We start from the raw sequence: 19178 nt of genomic DNA, 5'->3' as shown, positions 1-19178 counted from the left end.
CAGCACTCTGAGATTATTCAACCCTGATCACATGTGACGTGACGTATCCACCTAATGGCTAACTCCCATTACTCGAAGTCCCACAATGCACAAAGCAAACAACATTCAGACAAGGGAAAATCTAACCACAACATACTCAAGCAATCATATCCACATAGCAAGAATCTGAACTAGCATGCAACACAAACTCATAACTCAGGCATAACCTAAACAGGCTATCCTACTACTGTTTAATCAGCACTACTATGCAGCTCAAAAACACAATAACAGGCACATAAGGCATCATCCCTAGATCCTTAGTCCTATTCTAGCATGCTATTCTACAAAAGCTGATCAACATAAAATAAACTGGTATGGGTACTTTGGGGAATACTTACTTGAGCTCGGCTGATTGCATGCACCACACCTCTTTTCTCTTTTCAAAGTTCTTTTCTTTCCGAATTCTTTTGCTTTTCCTAAAACTGTTTTTCGTTCTCAAAATTCTTTTTACAAAACTATCTTTTTGCTTTTGAAAACTTTTTATCCGACCCCTCAGTTTGAGTTCATGCACACCCGAGAGTATGCTCGAATCCCTCAAACCAAGGCTCTGATACCAACTTGTAACGACCCAAAATTCAAGTCCAAAAATTTCTTTTAATAAAACATTACTTTAAACAAAGTCATCATTCCAAAACATAATTTGAGTATAAGTTTTCAAAACACATGCTCATTATCAGAGTAATCATTCCCAGGCTGACTAATCTATGGTGTGTGCCATGCGATCACCCCGAGCTCCTCCCTCCACTACCGGAAGTACCTGAAAACAAAACTGAAAACCGTAAGCACGAAGCTTAGTGAGTTCCCCACCTTACCACATACCATGCATAACCACATACTGCACATACTGGGCCACGCCCGCTATCTGGGGCCTCGTCCCCTACTTCGGGCCTCGCCCGCTACAACGGCCCCGCCGCTCCAGGCCCCGCCTGGCTTCGTGACCCACTCGGATACAGATCTGTTTCACTTAGGCCTTGCCTGTCACAGGGCCCCACCCACTAACATATAACAGCACATACACATATCACATAACATCACATAAGCTAAACGTATGCTAACAGCTCTTCCTCTAAGGCCTCGCCTATCTCTGGGCCCCGCCCGTGTCCTGCTACTGATGAGTCATGGAACCTCGTCCATACTGCTGCTGATAGTGAGATACGGGCCCACCCCACTCTCACTCCTTTCCTAACTTGGGCCTCGCCCCTGGGCTGCTGCTACTGAAATGTGGAACACCATCCACACTCTGCTATTGGTGAGATACGGGACCTCGCCCACACTCACCTCCCTACCAGGCACATACAAGTATCACACAGACAACAAGTATAAACTGTCACATAAACCATCTCTTGGGCACCCACCCTCTATCTTTGGACCTCGTCCGAATATCATACTAGCATACTGTGCCTAGGGCTAACCCCCAGGTCTTCTACTCATAACTACATGGGCCGACATTGTGGCCGTAGACCCATCCATACAAAGGGAAACTCACCTGATACTGCTGAACTGCTGCTGCTAATCCCTTTGACCGCTACCCGACCACTGACTCCGAACTGCTGCTCCACTAGCTCCCCTAGCTACCAATATCAACACATTACTTAGTCTAACTGACCTTCAAAGGTCAACCAAGTCAACCCTTGCCAAAGTCAAAGTCCTGGTCAAGGTTAACCTTCCAGGTCAACCCTACTCGCCGAGTCCGCTTACTGACTCGCCGAGTTCTTATACTCAAAGTCCTTCCAATCACGACTTGACTCGCCGAGTCTACAGATTCCTGAATCATGTCCTGACCAACTCACTGAGTCCTTGCTCGACTCGCTGACTCGAGTCTTAACTCGAAGGGTTTGGGACTACGCGACCTGACTCGCCGAGTCTAAGAACAGACTCGCCGAGCACAAAGCAATCTTCATCCAACTCGCCGAGTTGTTCATCCAACTCGTCGAGTTCATGCCCATCTTCATCCGACTCGACGAGCTGTTCATCACACTCGTCGAGCTCCTCCTTATCTTTAAGCCACTCGTCGAGTCCACTCGAAGGACTCGCCGAGTCCATTCAGATCTACATACATGCAGAAGACTTTCGAGTCATGCATGGACTCCAAATTGTAGATCTACCCTTCCCAAGCCTATCCCCCACGTAAAGTTGCAAACTTTACGTGTAGAAATGGAGATCTAGGCAAAATGCACCATAAACTAGGGTTTAAGGCCAAGGGTCTCCAAAATCCACTCAATGGTTGATACTTTACGGGATTCTAAACCAAAACAAGTATGGATCTGAGGTAGCAACCTCAGATCTAGACCTCAAGCTCGAAATTGATCTTAGACATGGCTTAAAAGCCCCAAAACTCATAACCAAAGAAGATCTAAAGGAGAGGAACGACTTAATACCTTCAAATGCTTAGAAATGTTCCCCAAACTTCGGATCCAAGGCCACTCCTTGATGCTTCAAAGATTCCCACTTCTTCTTCTTCCTTAAAACCACTCACAAAATGGCTAAAAGCTTGAATGAGCACAATGGAGGCTTAGGGTGCGGCGTTCTGGGTTGGAGAGGCAGTAAAGGAGCCCTAGGAAGAAGAATGAGGCGATTAAATAGGCTCCAAGCCCTGGATTTAGGGTTTTCCTCGCACAGACCAGACTCGCCGAGTCACCATGGTCGACTCGCCGAGTCGGTCACTTACTCCTCGACTCGGATCCCGCTCGGACTCGCCGAGTTCCTCCTTGGACTCGCCGAGTCCCCCTTAAATCTAGGGTTTCCTTTACTTTCTGGGCTTTCAAGACTTTGGGTGTTACAGCATGCACACTTAGGAAGTGTTAGATTGCTCAAAACCCATCAGAACCAACGTATCTGATACGGGGGTTCATACTGACACACCAAAATCCACCTCAGTGCCCGAACCCACCTCAGCACCCGAACCCACACCAACAACCGAACACACAACCCAACCCGAACCTACATATACTACCGAACCACCAGTTTCACCACCACCATCTTCTCCTGCTCACGCATCAGAGGAAGAAGAACCACTCCTTGGCGGGGAGAATATGACTTTTGACTCGGTCTATTATAGTCTGTTTCAAGTGCAGAGTGATGACGATGACGATGCTCCAGTCACCAAAAGGCATCTCAAGGAGCTACATGACAAAATCGACTCGCTCATCGCCTCCTCTTCCACTTCTCAGTCATCCATATCTGAAGCTGCAATTCAGAAAATTGTTGACGCTTTCTCCAAAGCTCAGCAAGTTTCCCTTGATTCAGCCACCGCCGCCATAGATGCCTCCACCAAAGCCTGTCAGGCAGCGACCGAAAAAGTCGATAAACTATTTACTGATGCCACTTCTCTGTTGAAATCTTTACAGGAAAGTGCTGAAGCCACCAAGACTATGCTTGAACCTGTTATCAACCAGTTGGCTACATCAGTTGCTTCTGAGCTGAAGTCGTTCGCTTCCCTCAGACAATCCATTTCTGAAGACAACTCAGCATTCAGAACAACAATTGAAGAACGTCTCTCCAAGCTTCAAGAAGACTTGGCTGCCGAGAACACTCTAATGGATGTTCTTGCAAGGAAGACTACCGCTCTGAAGGTCAAGAGCATTCAACTCTCCAACTCTCAACAGGAGATTGAGTCTCTTCGATCTGAAAGAGAGGTGGTTAAATCGTGTGTTTTGGATTTCCACTCTGCTATCTCAAACATCCTTGAAGCACATGATCCAATTCTCAACTACACTGTGAGGCGTGACCTTGCAGAGAAGCTCGCTCCCGCCCTCACTCTACTCAGCAAAATCGAAGGGCTCCTTGATTTCGTGTCCATTCCGAAACAAGGGGGAGAAAAAGAACAAGTGTCTCAACCACCTCCTACTTCAACAGCAACTCACACAACCGAACCTCCTCCAGTAGGCCAAGCTTCCGGTTCCGGTGTGAAAGACAAAGGCAAAAAGATTGCTGAGGAGAGTGAAGATGATGATAAAGAGACGATTGCCGACATTCTGAAGCGGCAAGGTCGAGACAAATAGGCTGATATCAGTGCTCGTGTGGCTACAGAGGCTGAAGAAGCCAAAAGGAAACAGAAGGAAGCCCACGACCTTCTTGAGAGCAGGAAAACTCTTTTTCCTTTCTAGACTTTTGAGAGGCTGATTAAGGAAGCCCTCGACACACCAAGTATCTTGTGGTTGGAACCTGTGATCTCTTTAGATCGTTCCAACACTATCGACTCACAGTTCGACATGCCACTGACCCGAAAGGCGTTTATTTTTCATGCCTTCTCCAACATTGCAGAGTTCCCTCATCTTCATCCACAGGTTGATCGGGACTTAATCGATTTTTATCTGAAGGCAGCTCAACCCCAATATCAGACTTGGAGCGCTCAGAAAATCGTCAATGTTCGGGTCCTGAATCCGTACAGGGAAGGTAACTTCACCAACGTTCGGTTCAAGGTACTTCGGGGATCTGCCAAGACCGAACATGCTATCTCACTTGCAGATCTTCCCAACCTTAATCCCCATGATTGGATTATCTTGCACAACATCCTTCTTACCAATGAAGCTGAATATGGTCCGATCATCGACCATTTTAAGAGGATGCTTGTTTGCTACATCATGGAAGTTGCTTTGATGGATCAGGAGATTGCGAGCGTGTTCAAGAAGAAACCAACCATTTCTCCTGTTGGCTCTGCCAGTGATCTCAACATGATGCATATGGGGAAGATTGACCCGAAGAGAAACTCGGTCGTGTTTACCAGGAACGAAGGACATAAATGTCTTTTCTCCTTGGCAGACAAACATCTCTACACCACTGCCTGTTGGGAACATGTTTTGGGGATCATCCATCATTGCAAGCAGAACACAGCGGATGATGTTAAGTACTTTGATTATATGATTCAATGGTACATTCGGTTCAGACAGACTATCTTGGCGCTGATCTCACGTCTGTTTGATACAACGAAGAAAGTTCTCGCTGCTGGCCCAAGCAAGAAGAAGAAGTAGTCTCGCTCCAATTTGACGCAAAGGGGGAGATTGTTGGGTCGTATTTTGTATTGCGTCTATTGGGCTCGTTAGTTAGTCTAATATGTATCTCCGGTATGGGCCTGTCCATCCGTGAGTTTTGTAGGGTTTAGTGTATATATATATATATATATATATATATATATATATATATATATATATATATATATATATATATATATATATATGATGAGATTTAAAACCTTTAAATCTATGAAGATCGATTAGATCTCAAATAGGCAAATAAATATAAAACTGTAAGATCACGAAAATAAGAACGAGACAAGTGTGAATCAAACGAGTCGAATGATTAAACAAAATCCTCAGAAGAGCTCGATTAAGAACATCAACTGTAGAGGATTGATAGGTTACAAGAACGATTAAAGAAACTTGTAATGCTATCGTTAAGCTCTAGAATGATCACTAAAATCGTTATTAATCCTTAACCTAATATGCATGCAAGCATATACTTATATATTAAACATAATAGACTCACGGTTGGACAGGCCCAAACCGGAGTACAAAATAAATAAACTATCTAGCCCAATGACGCACCCCCTCGACATGTGAGCTTGGCTCCCTCTCGACATTTGAGCTTGGCTCCCCCTCGACATGAGAGCTTGGCTCCCCCTCGACAGAAGCATTGTTAGATGGAGGTTCATCAGAAGTCGATCCTCCTTCATTCATTCTCCTTGCAGCTTCTTCGACAATCTGCTTCATATGGTCAACCTTGTTGTCTGCTGCACCTGCTTCTGAGAGAGAAGCTTTCTCTGGTTCATCAAAGAGTTCCAGAAATTTCTCGTATAAATTGGCGATCGAGACTGTGACTTGGCCAGTTTGAGGAAAGATTTCCCCAGCGGATTCTTCTTTAGCCTGTAGCTTTTTGACATAGCTATCGTCAAAGGTCACATAGTATGTCTCTTCAATTCTTCTTGAACGCTTGTTTAGGACCCTGTATGCCTTGGATGTGAGAGAGTAGCCCAGAAAGATTCCCTCGTCGGCTTTAACATCGAACTTGTTGCGGTGTTCTTTAGAGTTAAAGATGAAACACCATGAGCCGAACACATGGAAAAATTTCACATTGGGCTTTCTGTTGTTTAGTATCTCATAAGGTGTGAGCGTGAATCGCTTGTTGAGATAAGACCTGTTCTGTGTAAAACAAGCAGCAGAAATAGCGTCAGCCCAAAAATAAAGAGGTAAGGAAGCGAAACTTAGCATAGTTCGGGCAGCTTCACAGAAAGATCGGTTTCGTCTTTCGACTATTCCGTTCTGTTGAGGTGTGTAGGGAGCTGAGAAGTTGTGACTAATCCCCTTTTCTGCAAGAAACTCTTCAAACTCCCTGTTCTTGAATTCCAGGCCATTGTCGCTTCTAATGTTGCGAACGACCTTCTTGAGCTGTACTTCAATCTGCTTAATGAACAATTTCAGCTTATGAGTCGCTTCAGATTTGAGCTTTAGAAAGAACACCCATGTAAATCGTGAAAAGTCATCAACAATAACAAGAATATACTTGCTACCACCGATGCTTTCGATCGATGAAGGACCACACAAATCGATATGAAGTAATTCGAGTGGTTCAACAACTTTTGTGTTAATTACAGATGGGTGACTTTGACGACTCTGCTTCCCCATTTCGCATGCAGCACACAAATGATCTCTGTCGAACTTGAGCAATGGAAGACCCCTAACATGACCTCCAGTGACAAGTCGGTTGATATCTTTAAAGTTGAGATGAGAGAGTCTTCGGTGCCACAACCAGCTTTCGTCAGATTGAGCTTTTGATAACAGACATATAGCTGGGTTTCCTTTGACGGGTTTCAGGTTTAGAGGAAACATTTCACCCTTTCGCTCGGACTTGAGAATTACCTTCTTTGTCTTTTTCTCAATAATTTCAGAACCTTCATCATCGAATGAGACTTTGAGACCTGTACCTCCAACAAGCTGAGATACACTGATGAGGTTGTGTTGGAGTCCTTCTACATAAGCCACCTTCCTTATAGTAAAGTCGCCATTTGTTATCATCCCGTATCCCTTTATGGTGCCGAAAGAATTATTTCCAAACTTGACGTTGCCACCATTTGCAAGAGATCTGTATTCCCGGAGCTCCTCCTTCCTCCCTGTCATGTGACGTGAGCAGCCACTATCGATGTACCATTCTTCGTCGAACTGCTCGTCACTTATAACCTGCAAAAATTAAGCAGATTTAGGAACCCAAAGTTTCTTGGGTCCACGTGAGCTTTCATGGGAACAGGAATAGTAAGAGAGATGTCAATTAGATATGTTCGTTTTATTAGTGTTGTTTCATCTTTCTTTTTAATGGTAAAAACTTTTATTTTGTTAGGATTGGGTGAGTTCGGTTTGGACTCTGGTTTGGATTCATTGACTTTCTGTTTACCCTTTTGTTCAGCTGACGAATGAGATTTTTGAGAACGAACAGAATTAGTTTTAGAGCAAGATGGAGATGAATTGGTGGAAGTAGAAGAGTTAGAAGAACTAGAAGAAGTGGGTTTGGATTGAGAAGACTTCTTGGCTTGAGACTCTAGGTGACCCTTTTGCTTTTGATCATTGGAGGGACGGACCTTAGAGTTTTGTTCTCTTTTAACTTCAGAACCGAACGTTTGCTTTCGGTTGGAATCTTTCTTTGCACCGAATCTTTGCTTTCGGTTGAAGTCTTTCTCAGAACCGAACCTTTGCTTTCGGTTGGTATTTTCTGGTGAACCGAACCTTGGCTTTCGGTTAGTGTGGCTCTCAGGCTTTCCAACAGGATTGTTTTCATACTTCAGATTCTTGTCTTGATGTGAGAAGTATGCATTCTGGGATTGCCAGAATTGTCTCCTTTCAGAGAGATTCTTCCTATATCTTTGGTTCCTTTCTCTCTTCTTATTCCTCATCTGCTTTGGTTGATGATGAACATTAGCTTTCATTTTCGGTTTCTCCTTGGCTGGTTCCTTTTGGACTGAAGGAGTTTCACTTTGAGCTGAGGGAGTAGAGGGAATGTCTTCTTTTGTCGAACTTTCATCCTCCTGAGGAATATCTTTCGTACCACTGGTGCTTGTCTCATCGAAATTATTCGGCTTATTCAAGGGTTCAGGTATGTATCTTCCTTTACTCATCCAGGAGGTTCTTTCAGATAAGCCAACGGTTTCGTTTGCATTATCTATTGGAGCAGACCAGAAGTACTCATCATAGCCATCAGCATTGTCTTCGTTTACAATAGTTGTGAGTTCAGCCGTCTGATGTTCGGTTACTCCAGTGACCTTGTATACTTGATTAGGAGTGGTCCTGACCTTCTGATACACAACTGCTTTCTCTGCTAAGATCGGGGACTTTTGTTGGGACAATCGAGCGAACTCCACAGAATTTTCAGAAATAAGATTCTTGTGGTTTTCAGGTTCGCTTTTAACAAATTCTGAGCAGTCAACTGTGTCCTCTACAGAAATTTCACTCATGTTGTCGTCCTCGTTAAGCTCAGATGCATTTTCAACATCAATTTTGTTTTCTGTGCTTACGTTGGCGTTTAAAGAGTCAAATTTTTGTATGGTTTCGGTTCTCAGTTTAAGTCTATCATTTTCATCCAAAAGATTTTTAAGCATGTTCTTGTGGTCCTTGGATTTAATGAAGGACTCAATTTTGTCCAGTCCATACATGTAGGTCGGATTGACATCATCAGACGATATCACACTCTCACAGTTATAAGCCTTGGCATCAATTTCATCCTCCTTAAACTCCAGGAAGGGCAAAATCATGCGATGGATCTTTTGGCCTATTTCACAATCTAAGTGAAGCTGAGTAATATTAGAATAAAGACGTTTTGCAATTAAACAAAAAACATTCCGCTGTTTTAACAACTTTAAATTATCTCTTTGTAAATAAATGTTTTCGTCTTTAATTTTAACTATTTCAGACTCCTTCAACTCGATCCACATACGCCGCTCCTCACTCTTCGACGCCGCCCTGCTTAATTGATCAGTTAGGTTAGAGTTGGTGACGTATCTGAGAAGGTTCTGACCCGATCACAACTGAAGGCAAAACAGACATCCTTATTTTCAAAGGTTGAATTTTGTATGTTTAACTCATTCGTATCAAAAGTTGAACCGAAGACAGTTAACACTGCCCTCGATCACTCTGATTGGGTTCAAGCAATGCAAGACGAACTGAACGAATTTGAAAGGAACAAAGTCTGGCGTCTCATTCCAACTCCTCCAGATGCTTCGGTTGTTGGTCTCAAATGGGTCTTTAGGAACAAATTGGACAAGGAAGGTAATGTTATAAGAAACAAGGCACGTCTGGTGGTAAAGGGATACTGTCAGGAGGAAGGGATAGATTATGAAGAGACTTTCGCTCCAGTAGCTAGGCTAGAATCTGTTAGAATATTTCTGGCTTATGCTGCTCACAAAAACTTTGAAGTTTTCCAAATGGACGTCAAGTGTGCATTTCTCAATGGAGAACTCGAAGAAACTGTGTATGTGGAGCAACCTCCTGGGTTCGTGAACGAAAAGTATCCAAACCATTGCTATATTCTGGATAAAGCTGTGTATGGCCTCAAACAAGCTCCGAGAGCCTGGTATGAAACGCTAACTAAATTTTTAAAGATGTCTAAATTCAAACAAGTTTCGGTTGACCCAACCTTCTTTCGCAAAAAGGAAGGTAACCACCTTATGATAGTTCAAATTTATGTCGATGACATCATCTTTGGCTCCACGAATCCCAGCTTAACAGCTGAATTCAGAAAGCTAATGGAGACTAAGTTTGAAATGAGCTCAATGGGTCCTATTAACTTTTTCCTTGGTTTAAATATTAGACAGGGACCCGAAGGCATCTTTATCAATCAGGAAGCTTACACAAAGACTCTCCTAGCAAAGTTTGGTATGATGGGAGACTCCAAAGTCAAAGTCCCAATGGCATTCGGCACCAAGCTAACTCCATCCCTAGACAAACCGGCTGTTGATATCACGCTCTATCGTCAAATGATAGGCTCACTAATGTATCTTACTGCTAGCAGGCCTGACATCATGTTTTCTGTGTGTTATTGTGCTCGATTTCAGGCGAACCCACGCGAACCTCACATGCTTGCAGTGAAGAACATCTTATGCTATCTCAAGCGAACCACCTCCTTAGGTCTATGGTATCCTTCCAACTCAGGCTTCTTCGTTCAAGCCTATTCTGATGCTGACCTTGGAGGATGTGGACTCGACAGAAAAAGCACAACTGGTGGCTGTCAATTCCTTGACGGGAAGTTGGTCAGCTGGCAATCCAAGAAACAAACGTGTGTGTCGTTGTCTACTGCCGAAGCGGAATACATTGCCGCTGCATCCTGCACATCTCAAGTGATTTGGATCCAGAGTCAACTTCGAGACTATGGACTCAATATGAAGAAGATCCCACTATATTGTGACTCTGAAAGTGAAATTAGGATCTGTCATAACCCAGTGCAACACTCTAAAACCAAACACATAGCACTGATGTATCACTTTATCAAAGATCACGTGGAAGATGGAAACGTCGAAGTTCACTTCGTAAGAACCACTGATCAACTGGCTGACGTCTTTACCAAAGCTCTTCCTGAAGCATCGTTCTCTAATTGAACGAAGAAGATGACTAAAAGTATCAATTCCGGTCCCTCACTATTTACAAACTTTACAGTTTCTACCTCTCTTGGAAGATGCCACTTATTTCAGCGTTAAATTGAAGATATGGGATATATTTTCATTCTTAGCCCCCTGAATTTCAGAAGTTCACAGATTTAATCGCCTATCCAAAATTCTTTTCAATTTTTTTGGACTTTTATCACCTTTTACCCCTTCTTACCAAAATACTTTCATTTCCAATCTTTTTCTTTGGTCTTATTCTTTTTAAACCCTTCTAAAATAATTGCTTCTTATTCTATTCTTTTGTCTAAATATCGGAAAATACAAAATTAATTTTTGTTATTTTTTCCGGTTTTAATTTTTGAGAAATGGGTTTATTCTAAAGAGATTTATTTCATCAAATCTGACGGGTTTTGAAGATTGTTGGTGATTCTTCTTAACTTTCCGGATTCTCTCCATGGTATTTGTTGAAGATTTAAGGGGGAGTGATGATTATTCAAGGGGGAGTTTGTATTTGGAAGATTATTCTTATTTCTCTCGCTTCGAAGACCCCATGTACTGATGATTCTCACAATTTAGGGGGAGAAATGCCAAGAAGATTGGAAATCGTGATCTTCATCAGTTTCAACATCTAGGGGGAGATTGTTGAGTATTTGAGATATTGAAACTGATATGACATATTTGGTTATTTAGGGAAGCCTTTTTAGGGTTAATCATTTTATGATTCCCTACAGTGCCTTTACAGTAGAAGTTCTTAATCGAGCTCTGCTAAGGCATTGGTTTTATATTAGGCATTTATTTTCTATTTATGGTAGATATTTATTGTTCCCTATAAATAATCATTAGGTTTACTTTTGGTGAAAGCTTTTTACTAGATTAGGGTTTTTCTCTGTACGTTCATGAGATAATCAATATACAAAAACCCTTTATCAGGTTACTTGTATATTATGGTGATTGATTCTTGATTGTTCATGATATTCCGCATTCGTCATCTCGGATTTATTCCCAACAATATATATATATATATATATATATATATATATATATATATATATATATATATATATATATATATATAGGTGCTTGCATGCATCCTAGAATAAGAATATAGAACAGAGGACGATCAGTAACGATTAGAGTTTTATTCAGCAAGTTTATCGTTCTTGTTTTGTAACCCTAAGTATCCTCTACAGTGGAAGTTCTTAGTCGAGCTCTGCTGAGGATTGAGTAATCTAATCATTCGACACATCTTGATTCATACTTGGGTTATTTACTATCTTTATATTTATCGCATATCTGTTACAAAGATCTAATCGATCATCAAGTTAATTAATAACTTATCAATGGATCAGTAGGCGGTAGTATCGTTGGATGATATTCAGGTCGATGAGCGCCTGAATAATATGGAGAGGACCGTGGCCATTCTGGAGAGGAAGAGAAAGGTTCTAGGGAACAAGGAGATACCTTTGGTAAAGGTTCAGTGGGAGTGTGACATCCCCAATTTCACGGCCAGAAAAGACCGATTTGTTTATGCTTTGTTTTATAGAATCATAGTAAATTCTTTTGATTTAAAAGAGTTGCGGAATTTGTTCCCAAAACAAAATATGATAAAATTTATCAAAACGTTTCTCAAAGAGAACGTATTTTCATTTAATAATAAAACCTCGGGATGTCATGTTCCGATACAGACCATAAGCATAAACAATATAAAATAGACCTTACAACAGTTATTTATAACTACTGATCTATAATCCAAAATCTCTCGTCAAGTCCACCAACTTATACTCTTGTGCCATTACCTGTAATGCAAAGAAAACTGAGTGGGTCAGGCTTGGGAGCTTGGTGAGCATATAGGGTTTTCAACCCACAATAATACATTTATTATATTCAATTATCAAACAACCAACCCAAATACCCATCCCCATATCTACTTTATTTTCTCAAGGGTTTACCCTAAGAATCCACTATCGTTCATTCATTCATTCCTAAGGATTTACCTAAGGAATTGGCACGAAGTCCATTGCTGCCAAAGTTTATCTATCAGGTACTAAATCCAAAGTTATCAGACGCTAACTCCATAGTCGTCGGGGTTTACTCAAGCGGCGATAACTCCATAGTCACTAAGGTTCACTTAACAGGCACGAAGTCACATCATCACCAAGGTTTACTCAATAGGCGCTAACTCCATAGTCACCAAGGTTTATACAATAGGCGTTAACTCCATAGTCACCAAGGTTTATACAATAGGCGCTAACTCCATAGTCACCAAGGTTTATCTAACAGTAGGCGCTAACTCCATAGTCACCAAGGTTTATACAACAATAGGCGCTAACTCCATAGTCACCAACTATCCCATCTACCCATGTTCTACCCAACATTTTTTGTAGATATAAATACTTACATAGTTTAAATCATTTAACACTTGTATAAAACATCAATTCCATGCCCATTTCAAATAGACAAATAATATATAACACATAGCATGTATTTCATAGCTAATACTTTATATTTATGTGTTAGAAGAAAGTAACCACACACTGACACATATAAACAACAATATATATACACATAGCACGTATTTTATAAAATACTTCATATCTATGTGTAAGATGAAAGTGACTATACACTCACTTGATCAGAAGATGATCGAACATCACTACGACTTGTAGAAGTAGTATTCTTTGGTGAAACCGGGATCACTTCACACACCGGGTTTCTCGCGGGCAGAGCTTCGGCTCGGAAACTCTTTTCTTCTCGGGATCTTCGGGCTTCGGGACTTGATTCGGGTCTCGGGGTTGATACCGGGGCTTCGGGGGGTTAAAATAGGGCTTAGAGGGTGTATCGGGAGTGGGAGAGAAGGGATGGAGCAACCATAGTCGGCTGGCCCTTCAAATCTATTTATAGGGTAAATTTAGCCCTTGCCACGTCGTGGGATCCTTTTGCCACGTCGTGGGCTTGATCGTCACTGCATGCGTCATCCCAAGTTGCATCTGGGGGACTCCCGGAGCTGTCAGGAGACTTGCCACGTCGTGGCACTGCTTGCCACGTCGTGGTCTCTGACAGTTTTGGGGTTTCGCGCCCCGAACTTCAGAAATTCATAACTTTCGCATACGAACTCCGTTTTCGACGTTCTTTATATCGACGCGAAGGTGAGATTATGCTCTACAACTCTCGTTTAGACTCCATTGGCTAATTTTGAATTTATTTTTAATATATTATAATTATATTACTTATATATTATTTTTAGTAGGCCGGGACATGAAAACTCCGTTATAAACTCATAACTCCTTCGTCTGACGTCCGTTTTCGTCCGTCTTTCCGTCGTTGCGCTACTATCGATGAGATCTTCAATTATCATTTAGATTGTTTTGGATAAATATCACTCTAACGTAAATTCACTATTTACGTCGCGCTGTGTCGTGCCGGTTCTGTCGCGAAACTTCGTCAGGTCATAACTTCTTCGTTATAACTCGGATTTTGGCGTTCTTTATATGCACGGAAACCTTGTGACATATACTACAAATTGGTTAAGATTAATCCTTCTAAATAATCTTCCATCAAAAATTCATTTTTGATGCTTATCGTCTCTAAATTGACTAGCCCGGATCTACGGGCGTTACAATTATCTCCCCCTTAGGATGATTACGTCCCGAAATCATCAACGAAATAGGACTTGCATAATGATTCCAAACGTTATCTCTTCATCCTAGGTAATAACCATAACTTCAATGTTTCCTCGATAGAGTATTTAACTCTATGGCTTTCTTGACCGCAGATGATGCCCAATCTTGCATCTGCTTTATCGTACTATGTTGTACTTTCAATCATAACTTCCAAGTTACAAAATAAGTCCTTATTGTGGACTCCTTCTTCTTCTCAGGATAAATACTTTCATTTATCTATTGTAACAAATCGATGGGTCGTGTTCTAAAGACCTCTCATCGTATGATGAAACGCTTTGACTCAAGTCTCTTAGAGTCAAACTCCAAAATGGAATATACCTTCCTTCATATTCTAATGTGATATGATCACATTTTAGCATGTAGCATTTCAATCTTCTGACTTAAGTCAAATGCTACATCGAACTCGGTTCTCTAAACCACGTAACAAACTCATCGTAGTCGGACTCAATTTGATATGACCACTAGGGTCAGGATAACAACCATCTTACTAGTCATTACCGAAACAATGGTAATGACATACTTGAATAAAAACGAACTCAATTACAAACTTCTTGGTAACCTTGTGACTTTCCCTGATCCAAGCGTGAGTCCTGTGCATCCAGTAGTATAGATCTCTACTACTATTCACACCCACTCATACTCGTCCCAAGTATTGTCTCACGGTCCCCAAGTCCTAAAATCACAAAACAATTTAACACATACTAATGTGTCCAATTAATCATAAAAATTCTCCTAGACTCTACTAGGACTTCTTCCATGCGTATCTTCTATCATCAATCATACTTCAACTCGATTGGTGATGGAAATTCTAGATTATGGGACAAATTTAAGAATTACACCAATCGTTCCATCATCCTGCCAATTGAAGGTGTACTTCAGACGTACCGTACTCCTCTAAACGTTCCATTATTTTATCAAACATAAACTAAAGGCAAGACACCACTCTTACGATATCTTCCGATAGGAGTCATTCACTATCATAAGCCTTTCATTTCCTCCATTTACTCAATTCTCTACGAGTCTTCACCATAACGTTTTGTACATCCAAGCAAACGTTCGGTGCACCGGGCGAGAATTTAAGATAAGAAAGCTTTATTTACGATAGACGTATAAATCTCCTTATCACTCCGAAACGTTTACATGCTAGTTCTAATATCGTATTCGTACGCTTAGAATCCTAAACACATAAGGTTTCCAGATCTAGTCGGCAACAGACCATAAATCCAAACAAATAACATTATATATGGCAACATATTGCATTTAGCACATAAAAGCATTTTAGGCATCTTTCCTAAAATATACTAGTGCTCGTGCCTAAAATAAGGTAGACACTCATCTCACAATCATTGCTTAGCATTCTAAGTTTAAGTCTAGAAATCCTACAAATTCCTAGTTCGCTTAAACTAATGCTCTGATACCAACTGTGACATCCCCAATTTCACGGCCAGAAAAGACCGATTTGTTTATGTTTTGTTTTATAAAATCAGAGTAAATTCTTTTGATTTAAAAGAGTTGCGGAATTTGTTCCCAAAACAAAATATGATAAAATTTATCAAAACGTTTCTCAAAGAGAACGTATTTTCATTTAATAATAAAACCTCGGGATGTCATGTTCCGATACAGACCATAAGCATAAACAATATAAAATAGACCTTACAACAGTTATTTATAACTACTGATCTATAATCCAAAATCTCTCGTCAAGTCCACCAACTTATACTCTTGTGCCATTACCTGTAATGCAAAGAAAACTGAGTGGGTCAGACTTGGGAGCTTGGTGAGCATATAGGGTTTTCAACCCACAATAATACATTTATTATATTCAATTATCAAACAACCAACCCAAATACCCATCCCCATATCTACTTTATTTTCTCAAGGGTTTACCCTAAGAATCCACTATCGTTCATTCATTCATTCCTAAGGATTTACCTAAGGAATTGGCACGAAGTCCATTGCTGCCAAAGTTTATCTATCAGGTACTAAATCCATAGTTATCAGACGCTAACTCCATAGGCGTCGGGGTTTACTCAAGCGGCGCTAACTCCATAGTCACCAAGGTTCACTTAACAGGCACGAAGTCACATCATCACCAAGGTTTACTCAATAGGCGCTAACTCCATAGTCACCAAGGTTTATACAATAGGCGTTAACTCCATAGTCACCAAGGTTTATACAATAGGCGCTAACTCCATAGTCACCAAGGTTTATCTAACAGTAGGCGCTAACTCCATAGTCACCAAGGTTTATACAACAATAGGCGCTAACTCCATAGTCACCAACTATCCCATCTACCCATGTTCTACCCAACATTTTTTGCAGATATAAATACTTACACAGTTTAAATCATTTAACACTTGTATAAAACATCAATTCCATGCCCATTTCAAATAGACAAATAATATTCAACACATAGCACGTATTTCATAGCTAATACTTTATATTTATGTGTTAGAAGAAAGTAACCACACACTGACACATATAAACAACAATATATATACACATAGCACGTATTTTATAAAATACTTCATATCTATGTGTAAGATGAAAGTGACTATACACTCACTTGATCAGAAGATGATCGAACAGCACTACGACTTGTAGAAGTAGTATTCTTTGGTGAAACCGGGATCACTTCACACATCGGGTTTCTCGCCCGGCGCTAACTCCATAGTCACCAAGGTTTATACAACAATAGGCGCTAACTCCATAGTCACCAACTATCCCATCTACCCATGCTCTACCCAACATTTTTTTGTAGATATAAATACTTACACAGTTTAAATCATTTAACACTTGTATAAAACATCAATTGCATGCCCATTTCAAATAGACAAATAATATATAACACATAGCACGTATTTCATAGCTAATACTTTATATTTATGTGTTAGAAGAAAGTAACCACACGCTGACACATATAAACAACAATATATATACACATAGCACGTATTTTATAAAATACTTCATATCTATGTGTAAGATGAAAGTGACTATACACTCACTTGATCAAAAGACGATCGAACAGCACTATGACTTGTAGAAGTAGTATTCTTTGGTGAAACCGGGATCACTTCACACACCGGGTTTCTCGCGGGCAGAGCTTCGGCTCGGAAACTCTTTTCTTCTCGGGATCTTCGGGTTCGGGACTTGATTCGGGTCTCGGGGTTGATACCGGGGCTTCGGGGGGTTAAAATAGGGCTTAGAGGGTGTATCGGGAGTGGGAGAGAAGGGATGGAGCAACCATAGTCGGCTGGCCCTTCAAATCTATTTATAGGGCAAATTTGGCCCTTGCCACGTCGTGGGCTTGATCGTCACTGCATGCGTCATCCCAAGTTGCATCTGGGGGACTCCCGGAGCTGTCAGGAGACTTGCCACGTCGTGGCACTGCTTGCCACGTCGTGGTCTCTGACAGTTTTGGGATTTCGCGCCCCGAACTTCAGAAATTCATAACTTTTGCATACGAACTCCGTTTTCGACGTTCTTTATATCGACACGAAGGTGAGATTATGCTCTAAAACTCTCGTTTAGACTCCATTGGCTAATTTTGAATTTATTTTTAATATATTATAATTATATTACTTATATATTATTTTTAGTAGGCCGGGACATGAAAACTCCGTTATAAACTCATAACTCTTTCGCCTGACGTCCGTTTTCGTCCGTCTTTCCGTTGTTGCGCTACTATCGATGAGATCTTCAATTCTCATTTAGATTGTTTTGGATAAATATCACTCTAACGTAAATTCACTATTTACGTCGCGTTGTGTCGTGCCGGTTCTGTCGCGAAACTTCGTCAGGTCATAACTTCTTCGTTATAACTCGGATTTTGGCGTTCTTTATATGCACGGAAACCTTGTGACATATACTACAAATTGGTTAAGATTAATCCTTCTAAATAATATTCCATCAAAAATTCATTTTTGATGCTTATCGTCTCTAAATTGACTAGCCCGGATCTACGGGCGTTACAGGGAGCATCGGAGAGGATCCATTGGACTTGGGAGCCAGAGGCAGAGATGTGGGAGCACTATCCGGAGTTGTTCGCCATGGCAGACTTCGAGGAAGAAGTCTAGTTCAAGTGGGACAGAATTGTAACGCCCCGATTCTTAGGTATTGAATTAATATAAGAATTTTCTTGTTTTCAAGGTCTACTCGACGAGTTGGTTGCCCTACTCGCCGAGTAGCAGCGGGTTGATCCGCGTGTTTTAGTGACCTATTCGTTGAGTCCAATAAGGGACTCAACGAGTAGGAGCTGGCAAATGAAACCCTAAATTCCGGGGATTTGCACCCTATTTAAGGACCACTTACGCTCCCTAGCCTCTCTTATTGCATTCCTCGAATTCAGAAACCCTGATTTGTGTTTTCCCTCTATTTTTGTGTGCTTCTCGTCTTGAAAGAAGGTTCTTGGAGTAAAGGGCTTGGAGTTCAAGAGGTGTGAAGCAAGGGGTTGCTGTAGATCTAGGATCTTCTCTGTCTTGGCATCGTTTTGAAGGTAACAGGTTGTTACCTTGACTCCCCTTTGGTAAGATCTCTTTATTTATGGGTTTAGAGCTCTTTTTGGGGTTTTGGGGTGGATACCTGATTTGGGTCAAGATCTGAGGTTGTAATATCAGATCTGGACTCCTTTAGCCCCTCTTTATCATAAAGTTCCAGTCTTTGTTGATCGATGCCCTTTCCCTTACCTTAAGCCACTCCTTTAGCTTGTTTTGGGCCATTATCATCTTGCACGCACGTAAAGTTTGCAACTTTACGTGATAAACATGCCCTAGGAGCTGAGATCTGCAGTATGGATTCTTTGCATGGCCTGAAAAGCATTTGTGTGGATGAAGGATTAAAGGGACTCGGCGAGTCGCAAGGTCGACTCGCCGAGTCATATG

The sequence above is a fragment of the Lactuca sativa genome, chromosome 8 (genome assembly GCF_002870075.4).
Source record: "Lactuca sativa cultivar Salinas chromosome 8, Lsat_Salinas_v11, whole genome shotgun sequence".
Taxonomy (NCBI): Eukaryota; Viridiplantae; Streptophyta; class Magnoliopsida; order Asterales; family Asteraceae; genus Lactuca; species Lactuca sativa.
The sequence above is the reverse complement of the archived record's forward strand: the minus strand, read 5'-3'. Positions refer to the sequence as shown.